The sequence below is a fragment of the Balearica regulorum genome, chromosome 4, assembly GCF_011004875.1.
Source record: "Balearica regulorum gibbericeps isolate bBalReg1 chromosome 4, bBalReg1.pri, whole genome shotgun sequence".
NCBI classification, from domain to species: Eukaryota; Metazoa; Chordata; class Aves; order Gruiformes; family Gruidae; genus Balearica; species Balearica regulorum.
This window is the reverse complement of record NC_046187.1, coordinates 16355509-16382209: the sequence shown is the minus strand read 5'-3', so window position 1 is coordinate 16382209 and position 26701 is coordinate 16355509. Positions and strand designations below refer to the sequence as shown.

The 26701-nt window shown below is 41.1% G+C and overlaps 1 protein-coding gene across 4 annotated transcripts in view; it reads left to right on the top strand.

Moving 5' to 3' along the window:
- The window catches only part of NR3C2 (nuclear receptor subfamily 3 group C member 2), a 218241-nt gene that overhangs the window by 66396 nt on the left and 125144 nt on the right, over window positions 1–26701 (top strand). The gene's annotated exons all lie outside the window — the stretch shown is intronic.

Sequence of the window (26701 nt, the reverse complement as noted above, 5' to 3'; positions counted from 1 at the left end):
TCCAGATGGATGAGGCAGCATGCACTGCAGGGCAACCCCAGCTGCGTGGTCAGGAGGGAGGGACGGGGAGGAATGCCTGAGTGGGCAGCAGTGGGCTGATGGACACGAGACTAGAGAGGCAGGGTGGAGGAGGGCCAAGAAGAGGTTTTGAAAAACCCAAGATGCTAAATATAAATAGGATTCAGACATTAACTGTGTCACAGTGACATAATTATGGCATTATATTGTTTTAGTCTGGAAGGACACAACCTCAGTCCTTAAGCTTTTAGGTTGCAGGGACTGAGGGACAAAGTTAATAGAAATAAATAGTATGAATGGAAGCAGGAAATGACAAAACCACAAGTGGCGATATAGATGGAGCAGTTTGCTAGTGAATTAAGTAAATAAATCCATCTCTCTTTAGTTAGTTTTAAATTTAGAGTAATTTGGGAAAATTCAAAAATTAATTTTCAAGCTTTTTTTAAAGATAAAACTTAAAGACATTTTTTTGGTTGGTAGGTGTTTTCTTAGATCATCATATTCACTAATGTGTTTTCAACATACCTGCTAACTTAAATGTGTTATCTCGAAGTCCATTAATTCATTTTAAAAAACTGTCATTTAGATTCTGTGATGTGAATGTGTTTTAAATCCCTACATGGGTTTATTAAGATAAATTGCATTTCAAATCTTGGACAATCATTGTCTTGTATTTATTGGCTGGAGGGAAAAAAATAGCATTGAAATAGCACATTACTGCTGGTTGAAAAATGTATCAGTCTAATTTTCAGGTGGTAAAAAAAGTACTTACAATTGAATTTAAACTTAGGTTAGGATCTTATCAGGTTACTGACTTTTTCTTCCACACAGATAATTGTGCGAGTAGTAAAATCACTCGTCTAGAATATTTTGTAATTATAGCCTGCATTCTCCTTCAAATCACTCCCCCCCCCCCCCAAATTCACAGGTGTCTTACATTTCTGTGCTTGCTCTCTGCAGCTGCACGGCTGCTTTGGGAGGCAGCCAAGTGCCCTCCCGAGGGGTGCTCTGGCTCTGTGGGGTGAGCCGCTCCAGTCGGGAGGCAGGAGGTTGCAAGGGGGCGAGTGAGATCAGTTATGGCAGCTGTGGGATGCAGACTGCCCTTGAGGAGAAAGGGAGGTCTCCTGCAGCTTCCTCCCCACATAGGCTGTGGGATCGGGAGCAGGAGTGGTGCTGGTGGTGTTCCTGAGCTGTGGAAGTCAGGTTAGTAATCTGCTCTCGGTGGGAAGATTTGGAAGTGGGTTTTGGCAGTGCAGTGGGTCTCTCTGGGCTCTGGCAGGTGTCTGCAGAGTGCTCGTTTGATGAAGTGGTGAATGCACCATGATGTGGGGCTAGCCTCATTCAGGCAACCGCCTGCTAAAACCACTGCCCTAGGTGTGGGGGGCTTGGGAATTACCGCTTTTCTTTGAACTGAGGCTGCGGACGTGCTTGCATCTCATGTGGGTGGTCAGTGTGTGGTATCTGTGAGCTTCCAACCTCTGATGGTCTGTTGCCACCACCTCTCCCCTCAGTCTGGTGAGTAATGCAGAAGTCTGGAGGATGGTGGGGGTTTTCATCGGATGGTGGGATGTTTGGTAATGGTAGTGCCATGTCTCTGTATGGGAGAGCAGCTCCAGAGCTGGGGGAGCGGCCTGGGAGCAGTGCCCTCCCTGAGGGGTCTGGGCTGCCGCCATGGTTCCCCTCCCTGTAAGGCAGCAGATCCCATGCAGGCAGGATCAGGATGAAACTTCAGTGCTATATTGCCAGGTTTTCTGAGGAATTAAAAAAGAGTGTATTGATATATTGATCAACTTGGCAAATGCTGCCAGGAAGCCAAACAAAAGATGATAAGGAATTACACCTGGGACTGCAGCACTGGATAGTGGTATGAGGATTGCTTTTGGTCTTGCCGTGCCGAGCTGCGTTGTAATTCTCTACTCTCTCTTATGTGAATGTTGTATTTTGGTTGCAAGCTTAAGATAGAGAATATGTGGGATTTTTTTTTTCTTTGTAAGCTCCCACATAGAAAAACAAAATTGAATGTGACATAATATAGCACTGGGTTCAGTGGGGGCCTCAGGCTCTACTGTATTACAAATAATACTTGAAAGTTGGTGTATTCTAGTAGCCTGACAAAAAACTTGATTATTCTATACCAGCCTTTCCACTGACAGAATTTTTAACTTGTATTTTTGATGTAGAGGTTTTCCGTTAACCTGCTGAGAACTTAAACTGATAAGAGATAAGCACACTCGATTGTTTGCACTGTGCCTGCTCTTTGTGTGACAAAGACGCTTTCATCTGTCCGTTTAAAACTTTCCCAAATCACTTCAGATTTTTCGGACTCTGATTAAATAACCAGCACAACTATGGGAGTTACATCTTGTCTTTGAGGGAGGTTATTATTTTTTACCTTGTTATTTATCCCGTTCTGTTTTAATCCCATTGCTATTTCACCTCTCAGCTGCCTGAGGGCAGAGAGTCAAAATGGAGGGAATCGGGTGAGGGGCCACGTCCTGTGAGAGGACTAAGGGGAAGGTCATTGTAACTGACCTTATGAGAGAACTGGGTGGTTTTTTGGTCTCTCTCTCTCTCTCTTTTTTTTTTTTTTTTTTTTTTTAAAGTTACTTTGCTGGAGTCTCTACTGGATGTCTACGGAAATGCTCTTTCCCCCCACCCCTGGGTATCTGCAGCTCAGTGTAGTCAGTTCTCCGTGTGACTTCCCAGCAGTGGGGTACCCTTGCCTGCTGCTGTGCTTCTCCAGTGTTGGGCAGCCCTGTGCCCAGTTGCTGTTTTGTTGCCTCTTTTTCTGTGAGTGGCTTAGTTAATACCAGGTTACTTACAGTCTTTGCTAGCTAGTGTGCTGTTATTGCTGTCTGATCTTTTATTTCTGCTGCCTTAAGGTATATTTTTAAGCATTAAAAGGATGGCATGGTTTATACCACGTGGGTGCATCCCTGTGCTAGCTCAGTTTAGCTGCTGCGGATAACAGAAGTCACGAATATGCAGGGACGCAGGAGTATCAGGCTGGCACCTAGGACACAAGTGCTCCAGGATGTTGGGGTACGTGTCCTGGCTGCCAGCCCTGGCCGCTGTGTCCTCACCACTGCTGGCAACCTTGCAAGGTTGTTCTAGCTCTCCCTTCACTGTATAGAAGTGCTGCAAGTGTTGGTCTGGCACCCCTTTAAAACCAGGGTAAACATCTGTCACTCATTCTCCTTGTGTAGATGCGACCGCTCTCCTTGCTTATCTCTGTGGTTCTACCTCCATTTTCTTTTCACTCCTTTGCACCTGTGCAGCCACTAACAAGCTGTTGCCCTCCTTCCCCACACCTGTAATGATAGTCCTTTTGCATTTTGATTAAATACACCCATTGGTGCCAAAATAGTGATCTCTACTCATCACCTGCACCTCACGCTTTCTGAATTTCTTCACTTAGGCTACTTTGTCTACTCATAGCATTCAGCTTGATTATTGCATGTGCCTTGCTGTTAAGAGCCTGTGCCATGGCTGAATGTACTGCAGGGCTCTGGTGCTAAAGCAGGAAGAGTCTGGGCCTGGTTTCATTTAGAGTAGGTCACTGCAAACTGAGCTGCCTGGGGAGTGCAGGCAGCCTCAGGGCAATACCTCTAGTGACTGAAAATTCTCTTAGAAGCCATAGTTCCTACTGAAGCCACTATTGTGTTGCTGGTTTGCAAAACATCTTTACTTCTCTTTCGTTCTTTCAGGAAGCATCACTTCTTCCAGTGTTGTTGGTTTGGAGACGGTGTTACATTGTGTCTTGTGCTTTTCGATTCGTGTGCTCTTTGCGTGTATTCTCATGCAAAGGCGATGCAAATGAAAAACCATATGGAAATGCATCTCAATACATTGCTCCTATTGCTCAGTCTGCTTGTATCACTCTGTTTAGTATCTCTTCTACAGTATTACTACTTCTATCACTGAGGCAGCTGTAACTTATATCTGTTAATTATTTTTCTGTACCCTAACATGCTGAAAGAAGGGAGATTAAAAACCCAGAAAAAGCTGCTAACGTGGAGATGAATGAGAATGTCTACTCTGCGTGTCCAGCACTTAAAATGGAAGCAAGTAGAAATAAGTTCTTTGGGATGCTGTCTGGTCTCTTTGTATTTCTAACTCAGTGCTTAGGCACCTGATGACATACTTTGAAAAGTGAGAATATCTAAGTGTCTGTAAATCGCTGTCGCTTGACATATGAGACTACTCATGACTTTAAGTTTGTAAATGTGATTTATATTCTTTTGCAAGGATCTGAAAAGTCCTCCCTAAGCCAAAAATGAACAAACCGTTGGCATCTGCAACTTTTTGGCTCATCACTGCACTTCATAATACTCACAGTTTGGAAAATTACGTGTTAATGGTTTCACGTGTATGAAATGCCAGTAAACTTGCTCTACTGCTAGTGTAAAAGACCTCAACGTTGGGAAGTTAATGTCCTTTTTTGTTATCTGAAGAATGGTACTATTTCTCATGAGTGTAAATTCATGATCTGTTTGTTTCCCTACAACTTGTGATCCATCCAATAAATTGTGGCTGGCTCATAACAGACAGCAGAGCGGGTGAGTCAGCCCATCAAAGTGCTCTCTGCAAGTCCATCTTGCGAAGGCGGACGTGCTGGCGCGGTTACTGCCGAGTAGATAGTCTTAAGCTGGAATCGTGAGGTAACATTTGCCTCTTGACATAGTTTATTATAATGGGCTTAAGTTTGCGTGACACCTATTCGGAGTTTAAAATCACTGCAGATACTTCTGAAGGCAAGTTGGCTAGAGCTGCTGTTGTTGCACATGATGTGCCTTGTGTCTGGGTGAGTGTTTAGTCCTGTCCTCCTGGCTGGAGGTCAGCTCTTAAAACAGCAAAAGTGCTTTGTGGTTTTTTTCTTTCTCTTGTTGCAGTATTTTTAGAATTGGTAGTGGAAAAATCATGTGTAAACGCACAGGAGTACTTTGGGGACTATTGGCATATATAACTTGTAGTATCTTACTGCTTCAGCCTCTGTTTCCAGAAGTATGTCCCTTGTTCGGGCAGCTTCTGTGGGGTGAGTGCAGTTTTGGGCAACTTGGCTTGTGCAGCGGGGTGAGAGCGAGCCATGTTTACTGCAACTCCTTGGTAGTGCTTTTGGGCTTTTCTCTGAGTGATGGAGCACGTGGAAATAATGTAGGTTGCAGAAACTTATCACTGCTGCCCAAGGGGGGGGGGGGGGGGGGGGAGGGGCGGACAAGCAGGCTTTGCTAGACAGGGTTGAAAAAGTAATTAACGTACCCAAGTGTGTAATTCTGCATATGATAGGATTTCCAGAAACACCCACCATTTCAGATGCACAAACAAGCTACAGTTCATCAGCTATTTATGGTAATTGTATGTGCATTATTAGCCCTGGGCAAAAGCAGGGTCACTTGAGTTAAAGAGCGTGCATGTGCAATTACCATGTCCGTCGGTTGATTCATAGTAACTTGTTATCACACAGTATTTTATTGGGTTTTTTTGGTCTTTCCCAACTTTCAGCAGAGGTGGTGGTGGTATGTTAAAATTACAGGCTCGGCATCTGTAGACACCTGTAAGCTTTTGAAAACTTGGCCCAAATTGAATGCTGCATTGAGTGGCTTCCCCCCTGCAGGGATGGCACTGCCTCCGTCCCACCAAAATTATTTCTAGCAGAAAAGTCTGTAACACTGCAAACAATGTGGAAATTTTGGCTAAACCAGATTTGATTACTGCGTCTGGTTTTGGACCATTGGAAATGGCACTCGGACATCAAAGTGCTCACTTGTGATGTTGAGCTGCTGCGTTTCCATGGATGGGGTCTCTGTTGGAGGAGTAGGAGAGCAGGAGATGGCCTGCTTCATGCTGGGAAACTGTCTGGGATGAGGCCAGGTTTCTTGTGTGTGTTTCTGGATTAAAAGCCTCCTTTATCATTTTCTTTTGGAAAAGAGAGGAGCCTTTCATGTTTGTCTGTGAAGAAATATCTCTGAACAGTTCAGGATGTCTAATTTGGAGCTTCTGGGTTGCTTTCTGGTTTATACATGGTATTTTAAACACAACTTCAAAAATGGTGGGAAAAGCAGCTACAGTGAAAGTAAGTTAAACTTTATTTCAATACTAAGGTGCTTTTTTATATATATAATACAGATTTTGATCATTGCTTTAAGTGGATGTTACAGTGCCAAAGACAGGGCCTGAGGGCTTTGTGGTGGTTGTTTTTTCAGCAGGACTGGTGCGGGGCTGCGGGGGGATCCAGGGCTGCTGCTGGACCTGGTTCAAGTGTGAGGGGCTGGGGGGCGAGGGTCAGCTGATACCAGTGGTGGCTATCCCCATGCAAAGCCATGCAGGTACGCCTCAGTTTGGAGATGCTGAACCCAACATTTTCTGTGTCTCTCGACTGCCCTGCCAGATCTGTCCCGTAGCTGAGAGCTCTCAGGGTCCCCTGACTAGCCGCCCTGTGCTGCCTCAGTGTTTTGCTGCCCAGAGGGAAACTTTTGCAGAGGTCATAGGCAAGCGGTGCCCCTTTTTATTCCTTCTCCAGCTTCCCTGCACAGCAATCCCCTTGGCATGGGGTGGCTGAAGGACCCTGTCTTTCTACTGAGGGTAGTTAATTCTGTTCCCAATAATTAATTTCAAAAAAAGCTATGTGAAAGAAAGCTTGAGTAACATCCAAAGTCCTTGTCTGAGTCTTTCTACCATCCTTAAGGGGACTTCAGCAGCACTATAGGTAGGAAATCTGGCACAAGGGATGAAGGTATATTACCGCGATTGTGTAATAAAAATGTGTTATTGTGCATACAGGGATGTAGAAACATGTTGCATAGCAATATTTGTATAGTGCTTGGGTCGAGAGCCAGGTATTGCATTATGCTTTTGGGCAGTGTAGGAGGGACGTCACTGAGGATGATGATGTCAGATGATGAGCCTGAGCATGGCTTCCTCACTGTAGGAGGCATGCTCAGCTCTGCCCTGCAGCTGGAAGGGCAGTCAAGTGCTGGTAAGGGTCAACACCCAATGCCAGCTGAAGTTGGAGAAATTCTGCATTTGTTTGATATCACCGAGGGAGGTAAAATCCCATAAATTGAAACTTTTAGTTGAAAATTCAGCACTGAATTATTTTTTTTACTTGACAGGCCATCAGCAGTCTTCATCAAAGCCAAAATAAAGAGGAGGATTAAAAATAAAAGAAAATATTATGTAACTGCATTTCTTTCTCTGTTGAAAGTTGTTTTGTTGTGACATCTCTGAAAGCATTAGTATTTTATATCAGCTTGCTTTGGTTGGATATAAAGCTATAAAATAGGATTTGCTAGAGGAATAGATTGGTTTATTAGAAATACTATAATGATACTATGCTAAAAGCAGTTTGTATTCAAATCAGTATTTGTTACCTCTTTAACGAACGTGACTAACTTCATAAGTAATCTAAGCGAGCTTCTTGAAGTGTAATGATAAATAATAATAAATAAAAATAGAATTAATAAAAATAGTCAGTATCCATGTGGCTACCACTTGTCTGACAACTTGCCACTGAAGCGGTGAATGCACTCTGCAGCCTCTCAGCTGGGAATGAGTCCCGGCAAGCATCCCGCCCTCCATTCCTCTGCATGCTTGGGTGTGCCCAAATAGTTGGGGCAATGCTTTTCCTCAAGGGTTTGCCCTCTGTAGGGGTGAGCACTATCAGCAAAAGGTTAAGAGGGGTGGCTGTGAACTTGCTTTTTCCTTCCTTGTACTGAAGGAAAACCTGGAAGGTTTGTGCTCCTGAAGAGGCAACTTGGTTGGGGTTTGGTTTGGTTTTTGTTGGGTAGAGGTTGATTGGTTTGTTGTGGGTGGTTCGTGTTTTTTTTTTTTTTTTGTCTGAGAGTTGAGTTCCTTATTAATCTCAAATAAAAAAGGGGAAGAAAAGGTAATCTTTACAAACAAATGTTTACAGCTTATCTCAAATCTGTTCTGGGTCATTCATGAATTAATCACTACTAATTTTTGCATCTTCAGAGAATTTTTACTCTGTGGACTTGTTACTCCTACTCCTGTATTTATTCTCTTTGTTATTGATGCCCATGTTCTTGTTACATATTTAAATTAGCTTGATTCTGTTTCTGAGGTCTTGCCTTTGCATATCCCAGTCCATTTGGCAGTTTCACTTTGCAAATTCATGGAAGGCACAGATACAGGGATCTTAAAAGGCCCGGCAGCCCACGGAAGAGTGGACATTGTGAGGTCCTTTAAAAGGTAGTAAGAAGTGGTCCTTATCAGATCACCATTAATTTCTTCACTTACTCTCCTTCAAAAATAATTGTCTAGGCAAAACGTGAGGCAAGGGGAAAAAAGGTCAAACCCCAGCACTTCTGTTTTTTAATGACACTCATTTGGGAACTAATCATAGAATGGTTTGGGTTGGAAAGGACCTCAAAGATCATCTAGTTCCAACCCCCCTGCTACGAGCAGGGACACCCTCCACTAGACCACGTTGCCCAAAGCCTCATCCAACCTGGTCTTAAACACTTCCAGGGAGGGGGCCTCCACAGCCTCTCTAGGCAACCTGTTCCAGTGCCTCACCACTCTAACAGTAAAGAATTTCTTTCCAATATCTAATCTAAATCGACCCTCCTTCAGCTTAAACCCATTACCCCTTGTTCTGTCACTACACTCCCTGATAAACAGCCCCTCACCATCTTTCCTGTAGGCCCCCTTCAGGTACTGGTAAGCCGCAATTAGATCTCCCTGGAGCCTTCTCTTCTCCAGGCTGAACAATCCCAACTCTCTCAGCCTGTCTTCATAGAAGAGGTGCTCCAGCCCTCCGATCAGCTTCGTGGCCCTCCTCTGGACCCTCTCCAACAGCTCGATGTCTCTCCTGTACTGGGGCCCCCAGAGCTGGACGCAGTACTCCTGGTGGGGTCTCACAAGAGCGGAGTAGAGGGGCAGGATCACCTCCCTCGACCTGCTGGTCACGCTTCTTTTGATGCAGCCCAGGATGTGGTTGGCTTTCTGGGCTGCAAGCGCACACTGCTGGCTCCTGTTGAGCTTCTCATCAATCAATACCCCCAAGTCCTTCTCCTCAGGGCTGCTCTCAATCCATTCCTTGCCCAGCCAATAGTTGTGCTCAGGATTGCCCCAGTCCACGTGCAGGACCTTGCACTTGGCCTTGTTGAACTTCATGCAGTTTGCACGGGCCCACCTCTCCAGCCTCTCAAGGTCCCTCTAGATGGCATCCCTTCCCTCTAGTGTGTTGACTGCACCACACAGCTTGGTGTCGTCGGCAAACTTGCTGAAGGTGCACTCAATCCCACTGTCCATGTCGCTGACAAAGATGTTGAATGGTGCCGGTGCCAGTGCCAACCCCTGAGGGACGCCACTCGTCACCATTCTCCACTTGGACATTGAGCCATTGACCACAACTCTTTGAGTGCGCCCATCCAGCCAATTCCTTATCCACTGAGTGGTCCATCCATCGAATCCCTGTCTCTCCAATTTAGAGACAAGGATGTCATGCGGGACAGTGTCAGATGCTTTGCGCAAGTCCAGGTAGATGACGTCAGTTGCCCTTCCCTTGTCCACCAATGCTATAACCCCATTCATAGAAGGCCACCAAATTTGTCAGGCGCGATTTGCCCTTAGCGAAGCCGTGTTAGCTGTCACCAATCACCTCCTTATTTTCCATGTGCCTGAGCATAGTTTCCAGGAGGATCTGCTCCATGATCTTGCCAGGCACAGAGGTGAGACTGACCAGCCTGTAGTTCCCTGGGTCTTCCTTTTTTCCCTTCTTAAAAATGGGGGTTACGTTTCCCCTTTTCCAGTCAGTGGGAACTTCGCTGGACTACCAGACTTCTCAAACATGATGGAGTGGCCTGGCCACTTCATCCGCCAGTTCCCTCAGGACACATGGATGCAACTCATCAGGTCCCATGGACTTGTGCACCTTCAGGTTCCTTAGATATTCTCGAACCTGATCTTCTCCTGCAGTGGGCGGTTCTGCATTCTCCCAGTCCCTGCCTTTGCCTTCTGTGACCTGGGCAGTGTGGCTCAAGAACTTGCTGGTGAAGACTGAGACAAAGAAGTCGTTGAGTACCTCAGCCTTCTCCATATCCCAGGTAACCAGGTCACCCGTTTCATTCCAAAGGGGACCCTCACATTCCCTTGTCCTCCTTTTCTCACTGACATACCTATAGAAGCTTTTCTTGTTGTCCTTGACATCCCTGGCCAGACAGGGCTTTGGCTTTCCTAACCTGATCCCCAGTGCAAGTGAATCTGGAAAATTGTGTGGCAATACATGGTATAGGCAGTACAAATATAATGAAAAATACTTCTAAAGCATTGATGTTTTTATTGTGTAGACACTGTCTTCATCTACATTATAGAAACAGCTCATCACAAGGGACCAAGTAAAGAAATGCCATCTGGCAACGTGACCAGCAGGATCATGGTGATAAAAGAGGGGAAGTGGAGACACCTGGCTCTGGTCACCATTGGCTTGTTGGTGTGTTTTTGGGTTTTTTTAAGGGGTATTCCATGTTAGAAGCTGTTACCTATTCAGAAGGAGGGATTCTGTTGCTGCAATTTCTTGAATTTGTTTCCTTGTCTCCCTTCTCAGACTAAATAAGACATCTGTTCATTTTGCGTTAGTAAAATAATATTTTGGTAGCAGAATGTGTCCTTCCGGCTATGTCCTAATTTGTAGGGGCTAGTTTGCAGCCAACCTCTGGCTAAAGGATGTTTACAGAGGACGTCATAAGGTCTGAATACGGTGAATTTGGGTCGTGCTTGAATTGTAAATTTGTTTTTAAACTGATACAGTTTCTAATAGGGCTTGGATGTCTAGAGTAGCTAGAACTGTATATTTAAAGAATTTTTTTCTTACCCATTCTGTTTTCATATTGTTTTTGTGAAATTCTCTTGTATAGATGTCCTTGTAGATCCATCCATTGTTGCTATGCGTTTAACGTTGCAAGTAGAATGGTATCTTTTTGTTAATTGTGTTCAACAGTATCCCATCATTGTTGGTTTTTTTTTCCCCTTTCTAGAACTGCGATAAAGTGGTCTTTTTCTTTTGTTGAAACCTATGCCTAAACATTACTTGAACTTTTTTCAGCTAGTGATTTGGGTCAAGATTATAGGCATCCAGCAGGCTGACTGCAGAACTCTTTCTCTCTGGTTGTTTTGACTTTGAGAAATAGAAAGGGGGGGTTGTTTGTTTTGTGGGGTTTTTATATAAGGTCTGTAGGAGTTGGTAATTTCTTATTTGATAGAGCAACTGATATAGTTTGAAATCAGAGTAGATCCAAAATCCCTTCTTCTTGTCTGGTATGTGAAATTTCCCACATACTTCCTTAGTGTTGTAGTTATACTCAGTATATCAGAAAAGTGTTTCGTTGAAATAGTAATGTCAATAGGTTTCTGTAGCACCTGTGTGTTCGGTGAAAGTTTGTGAAATTGTAATTATTTTTGGCGTTCTAATTTAGTTTCACTTCCACCTTGAAATAAAACTGTGAAAAGGTCGAGTATGCTTCACTGTATACTGTTCGCTGTGTAGGAAAAAAATAATTTAAGCTGATACCTTTTACCTGTGGCAGTAATTTTCAAGATGACTTAAGAGTACTTGGAACTGCTTTTCCAAGATATCTTTTATGGTTGGAAAAATGTTATAAACAGTATTGCTTTAACTGTTACTGGTTTACCTAGAATGCATGTTTTATATGTATTAAGAACAATTCTGTTATTTCCAGGATCTTTAACTTCAAAAATATGTGTAATGAGGAAGCAGAATAAAATAAAAGTCCGAGGAGATTGCATTTTAGCAGGGGTTCTGTTATACTGCTTAGAGACTCTGACAATGTATAATTTGTTACTATTTATGTTGGTATTTAGCCACACTTTTGGAACTCAAAAAATGCAGGAGAAAGACGTATACTTATTCACCAGGTAATAAGCATTGAGTTGGAAAATCAGAATATTCAAGCAGTTGCAGAAGGTCTCATTTACTTTGTTTTAACCCCCGTGCAGTAATTTGGTATACAGATCCCTCAAGCTTCTTTTGAATTTTGCAGTGCAATTTCTGCCTTATTTCTGACTGTTTGGTTTTTCAGTTTCTCTTGGCTTCTCTCCTATCAGTTTTAGTTTTGAGTGTTTAATCTTCTTGCTTAAAAGTCACCATTTTGCCACTTGAAAATCACAAGTTAGTTGGAATCTAGATGTCCATTTGGGACTTTGTTTAGTCTCCAAACCCTCTCTTCCAAGCTGTTATGTTTGGGTGTTTTTTTTTTAATTGAGGAGGAGAGCAGGAAAGGCTTACAGCCAAGTGAAGAAATTGTCTCTCCTTCAAATGAAGTAGGGAAGGGAGGGAGATCTTGCAAATCATTGCAAAAGCAAGACTTACGGATGATGTCTGCACTGTATCGAGCACTAAACTGTAAGCAACCTTTATCTTTCAGGAAAGTTACATGTGAAAACTGCAAGACAAGACACACAAAGGTGGAAGCCACTGGTTTTGGTTTTTTTTTTTTTATTCTGATGAGTTGATTTGGTATTTAGTATTTAATTCGGTCAATATTTTATTTTGAGGTATGTTTAGAGTCCATTGTAAAAATGAGAATGGCAATTACATGTGGTTGCAGAAGCAAAAGGGAATTGTTCCCATCTTTTGTCTTATTTTCAGCTTTTCTTGTAAATTGAGTTTTCTGGACAAATCCTTAGCTACTGCACAGTGCCTCAAAATACTAGGGATATATACAGAAAACCCACAAAAACAAAGAGAAAGCTGCTGAAAAGCCATGCTCCAGTGGGTTACGATCTACGCCAGTGCATGAGAAGCAACTTTTTCTAAGCTTGTTAAAGGAAAGCAAAACATGTGTTTGTTTTACTTTGATTCCCTCTCTCCCCACCCCCCTTCAGACACTGGATTCTTACTGTGCTTGTAAAAGATGACATTTCTGTAATCAAATTTTTGTTTCTCACACGGGTGCTTAGAGGCTGGTGAAGCTGCTCTGGGCTGAGTCGGAGAGACTGAGCTCTGTGAGTCTCCCTCCCATGGTGTCAATAACCAGCTCTGTAGGGACCCTGGTGAAGCAGACCACCTCGGAGCTGGTCTCTATTACAGCTGCATTTTCAGGCTTGCCCATCACCTCTCAGTCTGCCTCCCAGTCTGCTTTAGTGTCTGCTAATGTTTTGGTTTTTTTCACCTTCCTAGTTTCTTAATCAAGATGTTGTGTGGAACTGAGTCAAGATTCGTGCAGAAGTAGCATATCTCATCAATGCTTGGCTTTGCAGCTAAAAACAAGTAAAAAAAGTTCTGTCAAAAAAAATAATGAGTTTGACAGGACTTACTTTCCATGCACTTGTTTGATATTAATTGCTTTAATTACTTGATGCTTATTAATTAAAGTCTCTATTAATAAAAATCCTAAATCAAACTTCTCATTATTTTGGATGGGATCAGTATCCAGATGACAGGCTATCATAAAGTTAATCTCCCCAATTACTCATTTTAAGTATTGCAGCAACCCCAGTTTTCTTCCAGGCTTTTGGAACTTCCCTGGTGCTCTAGGACTTTCTGAAGAGGAATGTTAAAAACTCAGATAAATCTCTTGGGTATTTTTGGATACAAGTTACTTGGCCCTAGTGATCTCAAAGGGTTAAATGTTAATAGCTGTTGTCTAACATTGTGTAACTCTTCAGAGGCAGAATAAAAATATATGCTGTATATCTCTGCTTTTTGGTTCCCCCCACACTATTAGCAGCAGTTCCACAATTTTAATATGGCTATTGGTATCTATTTTTGATTGTTCCAGTAAAGTTAAACGAGCCTTTCTGTTTTATTCATGGTAATGATGATTTGTACTTTGCCTTTCTTATCATTTAACACTTCTAATTAATAAAACTTTCTGTTGGCTTCCACTTTTTCACATATATACCAGGGTGAGAAGTGTAGTTGGGAGCTGCTTTTTCTGCTACGCTTAAAGTTTTTTATTGCTAATTTTGCAATGCAATGTACAGCACTCTTAAAAGTTCCGAGTTACCATTTGCATCTCTAATTATTTCTTCAGTAGTTTTCTCAGAACTGTTCTGAGTTTTACAGAACTGCATCTGGTAAAGCACTGTGTATGGATTACAGGATTGGACTTGATTTTGCTTGCTCATACCTGACCAGTAATTATCATACTGTGAGAATTGGTATCCTAACGAGGGTGGGGCCTGCAATAAACTTTCTGCATATTATATTTATTGAGTTAGAAAATGGATGTCCAAATATACAGGGATGTTAAGTAGTGCTATAGCTCATAGCACTTAAATTCCAATTAACAAATTACTGTATAAAAAGTTAAAGCAGCAGGTTGGCCTTTTCCCCATAACATACAATAACTTGGATCTGAAAGAGACGGTCATACTGGACTGTTACTGTGTATTTTGGGAAGGATGGGGGTAGAGGGTGTTTGACCTTTATCAATACAGCTGATGTTTGTCTGGATTGCTTAGATTGAGCTAAGCAATGAATCCTATAAAGGCCCCATACCACCTGCTGCCTTTCTGTGCATCATCTCCTAAGCAATCTGTAGCTGTTCATCCTAGCCTTTCCAGTTCTGCCATCCTTTACAAGATAGAAGGACTTGCCAGCAGCTTTCCCTGTGCCCTTTTCCTTGTTAAGAGTTAGGCCTTTAGGTTGAGAGCAAGGAGACGATGCTGAAGGAAAGACAGGGATTCAGACCCAGGATGATGGGACCTGACGATCTCCTGATGAGGAAGGACTTTTGGTTGTTTTCATCTTGCTGTTTTCTACAAGCTTTATCTGGATGCATTTTCCATTTGAAAAAAATATTTCTGGTGGTTTTTGTCTTTTTCATGAGTTTGCAGGTAGTTTTCTTTATTTATAATGAGCAGTAAATTAATGGAAAATATTTTAACAGAAATTATTGTTTATTTGTGTGTGGAAAGAGACACTTAAAACAATCCATATAGTACTCAATCCATATAGTACTCGGTGCATTAAAAGTTTTATACTGCAAGCAAAGCAAAACTTTGGAAACAGGCCAAAAATGCATTGACTTATTTTAATTTTATTTTTCATGAGGTTTACTTAGTGGAGGAGTAATTCCACAGAGGTGTAGAAATGTTTTTCATGTATGTGTTGGATACTGTTCTTAGCAGAGTGAGACCATGGTCCAGATTTTGACAAACCCTCACAAGGTGCTACAGTTCTGCCACTAAAACTATGACAGGAACCTAAGAGGATGCCGCAAAGCAAAAGCTGACATTTGTGCAGTGTCCTGCTGCTTCACCCGTTATTTGCAAGGTCTCCCTTCTGAAATCTGAAACAAGTTTTCACATATAAAATACCTGCTTGGCTTAAAAGACAGTAGTTGGTGCTTTACCACTGGCTTTTCAAGGACCAGGTATTTGGGGGACAGGTTGGAGCACTGAGGAAAGCTAAGAGAATGGTGCTGTAAGACATTTTCAAATATCTGTTGCAACTTTGGTTTATTCTAATCTTTGAGTATATTGAAGTGGTAGAGAATGTATTAGTTAACATTTCTTGATAATGTGGACGTATTTCCTGTAACTGACTGGTACTGGCAGGGTGGTTACATAGCTCCAAGCCTGAGTGTGTACAGAAAATACGTAGAGGGCAGCTATTACCCCTGCAATTTCAGGGATTCAGTGTCTTGGGATATGTCTGGATTTGCTAACCATGCATCTCTGAATGTATATGCTGGCACAGCGACACTTAAAATTGTGCTGCTTAAAGATTTTTATAGCTCAGAAGAAAGCATTGCTGCTAACCTGTGCCTTCTCAACTTCAGGCTTTTGTAGGAATGCATCTCATGTGACCATTGCTCACCTCTTTCTTTGTTTTTCTGTGCTGAGACTGACTGATGTCAGTCAATAGGCAAAATACCTGTCAATTGTTATTTCTCATAAATATGTAAGTGAATGTCCATAGTAAATGTTCAAGGCTGCTCATATTGTGCAGTAGGGAACAGTTTACATTGAGGCAGTAGGAATTTTTGTCTAGGTCACAAGAGGAGATTAGACTAAGTTATTTACAATATATTCCAAAATAATAATGATCTCTCATTTAAAGATTCATCTCCTTAAATACTCTTGCAGTTTTTGAGAGATTCTCTCTCATCATTGTGGTTTTTTTGTATAGTAAGTTCTCCTTAAGCCATTGAAGTACATGGAAGTGACCTATGTTTCTCTTCATTCCCAAATTTAACGGCTGAAAAAAAAGCAAATGAAGAGATGCAATCTGTCATTTTTCTTTATTTTTTTGAAAATAAATAAAAAGCTGAATACTGGAATGCTTACTGTATGGAACACCATCTTCAAATAAATTCTCCAAACTAAAGCTATCGTGCAAATGCTTATGTATATTTTTTTAAATAGAAAAAGAAAAAGCACGCATTCAGACTTATTTTTTTCTGTTACTGCCATCACCTAAGGTGACCTGTCAGCATCATGACTCGGAGCTCATGGGGATGCAACTTGCAGATTTTTGAGGAAAGATGTAATTTAAGGCAAAGAATAGGGATTCGTGCTCTTTCAAACCAGAGCTTTTTCATTTTTCAAATTCACGGGGCTGTTCTTTCCTGCACCACAAAGAGCTGAAGGTGAGACTGTTTCTCCGCTCAGCCCATGATGCCATGGCAAGGTGCTTTTCGATGGTGTTCGCCACCTGCCTCGGTGGCAGAGCCACGGGGCTGGGACATGCTTTCCTCTGCCAAGTGGAAGGAGCACATTGCAGGAGGCAGGCGGGCACGAGTGGCTCTTCATTCTTAATTTCACAAAACACTTCTCAAATTTCCATCTTTGCTGTGTGGAATTGAGGTTTTGCAAAACTGATGGGAAGTGGAAGATTTTGGTGTTAAGGAGTCTGTGGTGGTTATGCTCCTGGTGAAGGAGGCGAAGCAAGTTCAAGCTGTATATAGCACACTGTGTGCTCAAAATGCCTTGCTGTTAGGTTCTAGGCTGCCTTTAATACTTAATGCTATGGGTGGGTTTGGGTTTTTTTTTTTTTTCAGACTCACTCTTACTTTATAAATACATGTAAATACTGTGAAAACTGAATACAAATCTGCTTTAAAAATGTCCATAAGCCTTAATTGTTTCTATTGTTTGACTTCTTGCTTCAGCTAGTTGGATGTTTTATCTTGCTGCAATCTGATTCTGAAGTCAGAAAGTCAAGTTTCCTTCCTGCAGTTGGTGCATCTTCACCAGGAATACAAATTCTTTAGATGAGCCTTGTCCTTGTCTCGGCAGCCCTGTGGTCTTCAAATTATGCTGACCGAGACCCACTGTGCAACTCTGACTTCAATATAGATGCATTTGAGCAGGTATCTGTGACCGGATTAGCAGGCTTCTTGAAGTGAAAAATAGTGTTTCATTTGTCCTGGCGTGTCATTGGCCTGCAAGAATAAAAGATGTTTCTGGGGTTAATTTTTTTTAAAATCTACTGATGAGTGATGTTATTTGTGGTGCTCACAGGAAGCCAAGTTGTTGGATTCAAGGTGGTTTTTTCTCCTAAATGAGACTTTTGAGACTGTACTACAGTTGATGCATATGTACTTATTTAATGCATATAGATGTGCTTTATTTTGAGGAAGTGTTAAATTAAAGATTAGCAGTTAAATATTCCTTCTACAGCAGCAAATACTGTGAGTTTTACTTGCTGATGCTCTAACACCAACTGATGTCAGCCATGCAGTGGAGGACTTTGACCTGCTGTAGCTTGCAGGAGCTGCTGTCAGACTAGGGAGTAAAAGGTTGCTGGTTATCGGTGGGATCGGCTTTTGTGAAAAGCTTGTGGACTCTTACTTGGAAATTTGTCACTATTGGGTTAATATTTCTATATTGATCCCACTTTACTGAAAAGGTGTTTACAAACTGAGGATCTGCATATGGGTGTGATAGATGTGACTGCAAGCTGATGATTGCTTTGAGTAAGACTGTACGAAATGTCGGTTGTTCAACATCAATAGCTGTAGCATGTACATGAAGCATTTTTCACTGCAATAACTTCCTCTATGTGACAGTGCCTTACTCCTCTGAAACATCATTGTGACATCTTGGGGAACTGGGAGAAAATTAGGAGGAGATAGTACAGTGTAAATTTTTAAATATTTACATATAGATATTTAGTATAGATCATATTTAAGATATTAGAGAGGGGACACATGGTGTCGAGAAAATCGAGATAAGGATAGTAATTGGAAGAGGTAATGGGCAAAATATTGACTGAACGTAACTTGAGAGTGATATAGTGGTGAAGGGATTAGAGGTAGATCTTGTGTGTAGATTGTCCACTCTTGTTTGGTGTTGTGATCATGTTTTGATTTTGGTGTGGGGAATTCTTTTTTCTTTTTTCTTGTTGATGTGATTAGTGTTTGTGAAGTTTTGTGTTGAATGTATATTTTAATGATAATTTTGGACTTGCTAAGTTGTTTGCAAGTCCAAAAAGGAGGCCTTAGTTGAAGAATCTAACCATGCTTTTATAGGACCTTTGTATTGTAAATTATACTTGAGATAGTGAGGCATAATTTCCTACTTAGCTGGATAGAAAAATAATCATTCATTTAAATGGACACTACTATGAGAACCATTTCTGCTGCTGGTGATATAAAACTATGTTGTTTTCGATGGAGGATTCACCACAGCACTGCCAATAATGGGGGTTTGGTATACACTTCTGTTTCTTTTTAGCATTGTGAAATAAGCTCATTTCTAGAAAATTTCTTAATGCTGTCTTTGAAAAGCTAAGTAATAATGGAAGTTGAACAATTTTTTTTTCTCTGCCTAAATATGTTCTGTACATAGGATCAGTTTTATGAATATTAAATTAACATTAAATATGGTCCTGTAATACGCTTTCTTCAAGCATGAGGACTGTGGAAATAGTATTCATTTGGCTGTATTCATCTTGTGGACAGAAGTGAAGCAACTAATATATTAGGAGTCTCTTTTCTTTTTTTATAATAAAAGAAAATTGGTCAGTGCATACAGCTTAAGCGCCAAAAAAAGCTGTTGCCTCTGTCTTGTTAGCAAATTAAAGTGAAATAACTGAGATGGTATTCTAACAGTTAAACAAGGCTATGAGCCCAGGAGAAGTCAGCCTTCTGCAGGAAGATGGTGAGCTCAAAGCCCGAGCTGCTGTTAGAAGGCGTTTGGGAGCCCAATGGTTGGTGTTCCCATCCTGGCCACTGAATTTCAGCCTGCTGACCCCGCTGCTGTGCAGCACTGAACTCCACGTGCTTAACAAAAGCAAAACTTCTTTAGCTGATGTATCCTCCAAACGAGACCGTACGTCTTTTTTAGAGTATAATAAAAAATGGAGGATCTACAGCTTCCCTTCCATGCTTGTTTCTGTGGTTTATTACCCTGCCTGTTAAAAGTTTTTCTCCTGATTCAGTCACAGATGCTTGTTTAAAAGCTCTTTAAAAGTCCTTTTAGTATGCACAGACTCTCTTAAGAAAAGTGACATGACCTATTTTTAAATTTTCTGTTATCTTTAGTCCTCAAATCATTCTTCTTTGCACCTCTCCCAATAATGTATTTGCTTGTGGACATTTGTATTGTGTATTGCATGTTAGTTTGCTTTCACTCACTTCATAATTGAGTACTCCAAACAAATTCATCTGAAGATTACCATGGTCTGGTATACCCCAGCAGTTCATGGGGAGCTCCTGTTGGGTTGCTCTGGCCCATTTTAGCCACCCTAAAAAAAAGACAGCAGCAAAAAGGAAGGTGAGAGAGAGGTTGTCCATGGGCAGTACCCCTTCCTAGATAGATTTCAAAAGGCAGAATTTGAAAACTTTACCAGTCCAGAGTGGTGCCATATTACTGCTGTGTCCTCTGCCAGTCTTCAAATTCATTGCTAATTAAATATCCAGAAAAATATTAGTGATTGGAGAGTAAATGCGGTGCCAGGCCTGAGTCCTGCAGAGCCAGATGCGGTGGCGTGCAGTGATGCTCCCTCACCTGCAGCTGCTTGTGGAGATGGCAGCCTATTATTAGTCTGTTTTCTAATGTGTACGTTCTCCAGTTTGTGCACTGATAATCTAAGTTAAAATATCGTGAAGAATAAGAGAATATATTTTGCAGAAATCTTGAGTCCATATGTATGCATGAACTTTGCCAGTTAAACTCAGCCTACATCAGTAATGGATTGTCTGCGAGTGTTTTGAGGCTTATCTTCCAGCAGCCTGAAAGCTTTGCATTGGATTTCTTTCTTTTTATTGGCTTTTCCCAAAACTTCTTTAAAAACTATATTCTTTGGGGCAGATCTCTTAGTCAAACTCCTGAATACAGGCTTTTTACAGCCTGCTCAGGCTTGCTACTCTAAATATGCTTATCCCTAATAGACTTAAATTAGGAGGATGCTTAAACAACGAATGGGCTGGAAATTATTAATCGCCCTCCCATGAGGCAAGCCTCTCATTCTGGATCTAAGTAATCTGCTGCTTTCTGTTCCACACATCTGTCTTCTGTGTGTAATCGTTAACAAAGTTACCTAGCAATGGGTCTGTTCTTTTTGGATTTCCCCGGGCTTTCTATTCATGTTGTCAGTTTTGTTCATGAACCACGTCATTTGAGGAAAATTGGCCAATGTCTTTATTTTTCCTAATGAATTCCTATACTTTTTTGTCCTGTCATTTGTCACTCAGTAACCTTTATTTTTTGGTGCAGCCTCTCATTTGTTACCAAATTAGGATGGGCTTCTACCCAGAGTCTGGGGTGTTATTTTGCAAAGTAGAGCAGTGGATTGGAGTCCCTGTCTGGCTAATTTGGAGCTGGTTCCCCATCTCTCATGGCTTGACCATTGGCAATACGGACACTATGCTTGCTGGAGCGAGTCTTGCCAATTCTGAAGAGACTTAGTAGGTTGGACATGACCCTGCATTAAGTGTTTGGGATTCCCAGTTGGATTTGGATGACGGAGAGGGCTGAAGAGATTGGCGTTGTCTGGGCATGGATAGCTGCAGAAATTTGAGTGCTAGGGGGATGTAATCACCAGTGGGCTTACTGGCACCTGTAAAGCCTGGTAACTGTCCCCTCAGTATTTTATTTTAGACAGGCAGCAACAAAGATGGCAGTTTAGCTGAGCGTTGTCTCGTGCGCGTGAGACCAGATGGTGGTGGTGAGTCTCTATAGACGATTGCTGGTTATTAGCATGGTAGCTCTGTTGTTTAGTTTTTGCATTGGAAAGCAACCCGTGCATTTAGAAAGTCAAACAACTTGTTACAGGCTGCGGGAGGTCTGGAGCAGATATCTTCAAATCTGAAGACTTCTGTTTCTATAGCATAATTCTTTTCATTTATTTGGTAGCTGCTTAGTTGATGTGATCAAATTGTCTTAGAAAATGAATGTCAGACTCCTCTGTGCCCCCTGTGCTGCAGCATTAGCCTGCAGATCTATCCAAGTGCAAGATCAAGCAAGCAACTGAGTCATCCGCATACGTAAAGCAGAAAATGAGGTTTCATGTAAAATGTCGTATGTGTCTTGTAACCTGTTTAGGAAGGGCAGAACCCGTAGCTTTAATATTTAGAGGACGTGAATTATCTCACCCTTTCCTAGTAGTGCTGTTTGTATGAAAACTTGTTTTCTAAAGCAAGAATTTTCATTTAGTTTTCCCTTTTAGCTAAACTCCTGGCATTGGTGTATAAGCAATTGGGGAAGGTGTGGGGGAGAATGTTAATATTTTTGGCAGCATTGCTTTGTGTGTCACAACAGCAATTTGTTATACTATAGCAGTTAACTTCAGGATAGTGTCCTGGCTAGTCAACTTACTCCTCAGCTAGAGAATTTAGTGATACTGGAGATGCAACCAGAAGACGCATGCCTTATGCATTTTGGTGTATAACAGTTGACTATGGATTTCAATCAAGAAAAAACAACAGACCTTACTCCTTCCATTAGTCTGTGAAATATGAGTGGTTGTACTTGTACTGCTCCTTTCCATGCCTAAACTTCAAGAAGTTATTTAATATCCTCCGTTGCAGTTTTCTCTTTAATTTTAAAAAGGAAACGTTTTAATCACTTCCATACATGTGCTAACTTGAAAGGGTAAAATTATTGCATCATCATTTTATAGCACTTGGCAGAGATACTATTCTTGCTAATTTTATCCCAAATCATACCAACTTAAAGCACTCTTCATGCAATCTTGATTTTTCAGTACATTTTTTTTATACTTAACACACAATTTATATGCTTTCTGTAAAGATTCAGGAGTCTAAATGACCTTGTCCCTGTTTCGATGCCCTTCATTTCATCTAGTACAGATTGTCAAATGTAATGTGGTGGCTCTTATGATAGAGTAGTCCCAAAAGTGATGGTTCTGTGAGAAAAATACATCAGGGTGACGGTGGTGTACAACAGAGAGAAGGAGCTGATTATAATATTTCATACTAAAAAAATGCCAAATGGCCCCATTACAAATCTGGTTGTTAAAAAAAAAAAAAAAAAATACTTGGGGGGAGGGGGAACACGCCTCTCCAGGAATTGTTTTGTATTCATGAATTCAGTTTTGATTTGCTTCTTTTTTCTCTCCTGAATATTGCAGAAACTTTCCCAAGGAAACATAAATATTTGCTTTGAATAGTTCAAAAAGTAGCTACTGGTTTGTAGAAAGTGGGGCATACATAACATTTTCCTGCTTGTCTGACTGTAATAAAAACCCCAATGCTTTCAAGGCACAGAAGATATATCTATATATAAAAATCAGTCTCTGCCATTTGGGGGTTTTGTTTGCCTTGAATTTTACCATGAGCTGTTGTTCTTTTCCCTTTCTTATAAAGGAACTTGATTTTAATGTCACTTACTTAAAACCAGCCATAAAAATCGAGTATTCTGTATCCTGTGCTGTTTGGACTGCGTGTTGCACAGCCACACCTGGCTGGTGTCTGGCCTTGCAACAAATTATGAAAATCCAAGGCTGAAGTTCACCAAGTTTACTATCCTGAGAAAGTTGCTTTCTCCCAAATTTATTCTTTCTTTCATTGTTTCTGAGTGAGGTAATGCAGCTTTTTATACACACTGAATCTGAGTTTTCTTAATTTTTACAGAGAAATTAATGACATTGGGGGAAGTTTTGCAGCATATTAGTGCTTCAACAGTATCTTTCTTCCTAGTCAGATGTTATATTGCTGTCTAACTTTTGCAATGTTTTTTCTAATTTCAAGTTTATTTTCCAACATAAACACTTTATCATATGAAGAAGAAAATCCTTTGCCAAAGAGGAAGTGAGGATACTTTCGTTTGAAACAAAAAAGGTGTTTCCACTGATCAGGTTTCCGTCCTGCACGGGAAACTATATGAATGGGAAAATGACTATTTTTTTTTATTGCACCTCGTGTACTTCCATTGCTACACTTCAATTGTTAATAGTGTTTAAGAGTGCTTGTAAACAAATCTCAGGCATGAGTTAATTTAATCCGTCAAGTGGTAGAATCTTTTACTGCATCTTTTCCTGAGCATAACGTATATTGCTGCAGATCTCTTAAAAGACATATGAGCACAGCTATTTGTATGAACTAGAAAACCATCTGTTCAGAATTCACTGTCTGAAAACTTGTTTCCTGCAATGGCTTTTCATTCTGATTTCAGACCCTGGTATATTATATATTTGCATCTACTGGAAGGGTGGAGACAGAGGAAAAAAAGTATGTCTAACTGGGAAAGTAATGCCTGTGTGATTCACACATCTTCCTTCACTAGGGAATAGAATTAATAAAATGTGTTTCTTGCTCAGGTCAGTAGCAGTTGCAAGTGAAACAAGTTACATGTGTATGCATTTAAGTAACCTCCAAAGAAGGTCTTTGTTACTGAATTTCTTTGGAAGCAAAAGTTCCAGGGGATGAAATTTATCTTTGAAGAAATAATAAAATACAGTTCTGGTAATTCCTAGGACTACTCTTCCATTTATGTCCTGACAAAGTTTTAGGGATCTTTTCTGGCAGAGTCCTTTGTGTTGCATCAAAACCAGTGAACCCACTGCTTTTTTGATTCATCCCTGGATTGGAGGGAGAGGTTTCAGATTCCTCTAGAGGCTTATTTCATTAGCAAATATGGGAAACCTTTACCATGATATATTAAACTTGGAGAAACAGAATACATTGACCCACATAACTGCAAGCCTACAAACCTGAGATCCATAGTGTGCAAAGCACAAGAATAACATTTGTCAGAAAAGTAGGTAGATGCAAAGTAATTCAAATAAAACGTTTGCCAAAAATAATCATACCAGACTAAGATTCAATTTTAGTGGAGCCTTTGGTAGAGTTGCAAACTGAAATTATATGACTTTAAACTAGAGACAAATAAAAAAAAAAGACGCATTGGATTGAGACTCTCTCATGGGGAGACACAACTTGGTTGTGCCAGCGAATGCTTATTAGTAGATAAGAACTGCTCTTTGTCTTCTGTCATTTTCTTCTGCCCAAGCTCATGGCAACAACTATAAGTCGAGAGCCACTAAATGCATGAACATGTATTTCCTACATTTGAGCCTTGTCCCATTTCTATAATTAGGTATTCAGTGCCTATACATGAATCTGATTCTTTTGTGGGGTGATGATAATCCTCAGCATTGTGCTAAGGGAGCACATTTTAGTAGAGCAGTACTATTTTTATGAAAATGTGAAGACAGACAGACTTGGGACAACATTAGACCACATAGAAGTAACACTGTGAAAATAAATAAGATGATCCTATGTGGTGGGGGTTGTACGATGTTTAATAACAGTGCTCAGCTCTCCAGAGAGCCCATCCTACTTGCAAGCTCAGGAGAAGAGCAGCCCTCTTATGACTTGAGAGTAGTAAAGCGGGTAATATCCATCTGAGAGAAAGGAAGGCTGAGAGAATGTATGGTTATGTGTGTGTGGGGGGGGTGTTTTGGTTTTAAGTGAGGCTTTTAGAGGGAGTAAGGACTGTTCTAAATTTTTGTTGTTGTTGTTGTTTGGGTTTTTTTTAAGGTGAAGAATAATACTGGGACAAGGATGAGTGCATATAGCTTGGGTTGTGTGAATTTAACCTGGAGGTTGAAAGGCTTCCTCTGGTCATCGGAGGGGCAACGTTCAGAAACAGCTCTTTGAATGGGAGTAATAAGATCAAAGTATTTGATTATTTTTAAAACAGGGCTTGTGAATATATGAAAGGGATTACCTTATAAGGTGTGGGACTGTGCAAACTATGGAGTCTCATCCAGTTTCATAACCAGTTCTCCTGAGCATGGAATAACTTCATTGCTGTAACAGAAAGATCACCTGTCTACTGGTTTCTTTCATTCCAGTACTAATAGGGAAAAGATGAAATTCAGACTTGTCATTCATTACAATTCAGTGAGAGAAATATCTGTTTAACTTATTAAGAAAATGCCTCAGAAAAAAGCTACTATAGCCCAGTTTGGACAATTCAGTTATGGTCAAAAAATGTAGGGTGTGTTTGTGTTCTAATTTGTTTTAATATAACTTGTAAACCGTGTAATGAGACAGTTCAGTCATACTGGACAACCCTACAGCCCTCTCAAATGAATTAAAATAAAATTTCAGAATAGGTTAGTGATTGTTCTATTATTTTTTTTCCTAACGTCCTACCTAAGATTAATATTTTTAATTCCAGACTGAACAAGGTAATTTCTGTATCATTTCATAATTGCTTTTAATTTTACAAAGGCTGTGTGTGAGTAGGCACTTCTTATGCACTAAAACAGTGTAGCTGAATCTAGTGCTTCAGTTTTGATTTCAGAAGATTTCTTTTCCTGGATTACTGCAATGACCCAGCAGAGATTGGAGAAAAAAAAATGATAGATTCTTTTCATTCATTTTACTTCTGTGTTTTCTGTGGCAGTAAATTCTGTGGTTTTGGCTTGGTGCAGGAACATGCAGAATTGTATTTCTGGGTAGATTGTCAACTTATTTTTTTCCAGTAGGAACTTGAATTATAAAGAGGAAACTTTTAAAGACATTTGAGGAGCAAGGTTGAATGTGTATATATGAGTCTTATTTTTCTGCAATGCAGTTAGAGGGCTGTGCAGAGAATGTGGAAAACCTTTGGCAGTATTTTCAGAGCAGAGCACTCGTGCTGAATAAAAACTAAGCAGTCAAGGAAAAAAAAGAGAACAAGAGAATAAAAAAAAAAAAATTGCCTTCCAAATAGAGTCTGGAAAGCTAATGAGCATATGACATCATTTAACTAGTTATAAAAAGATTACAGCTCCTCTGATCCAAGAAGCAGACCCTCAAGGTTTCTGATGTTCCCTCGATGAAGGAGGTCTAGCGCTGCACTGCTGAAGTTTGTCCTTGCCAGTAACAGGGCACAAAGCCCCTCAGTGCCAGCAGCGAGGGTTGCCACTGGTTCTCCTTAGCAGTTGCGTCCATTCCCGTGGTTGGCAGTAGAGGGCCGTGGCCCATCTCAGCTGGGACAGGCAACAGCAGCCCAAACCGGCCAGCCAGAAATAGTCTTTGCTCTTGGAGTGCCTCCATCTCCGCTGAGCAAGCGGGAGTTGCTGGAGATCACCTTGTGTGCCACTTGCACGTGTTTGTGGAGACCCACAAGCTCCTGCAGGGTGGTGTGAGGTGTGCAGGGCCAGGAGGGCACGTCTGCTGTGGGTGCAGCACCCACGTTAGGGAGCCTGCACCCCAGGGAGCCCCAGGGGATCCTGACCTCGACCAAGGTGAGCGTGTGGTCCTGAGTGGATCTGTTCCTCTGAAACCCAATG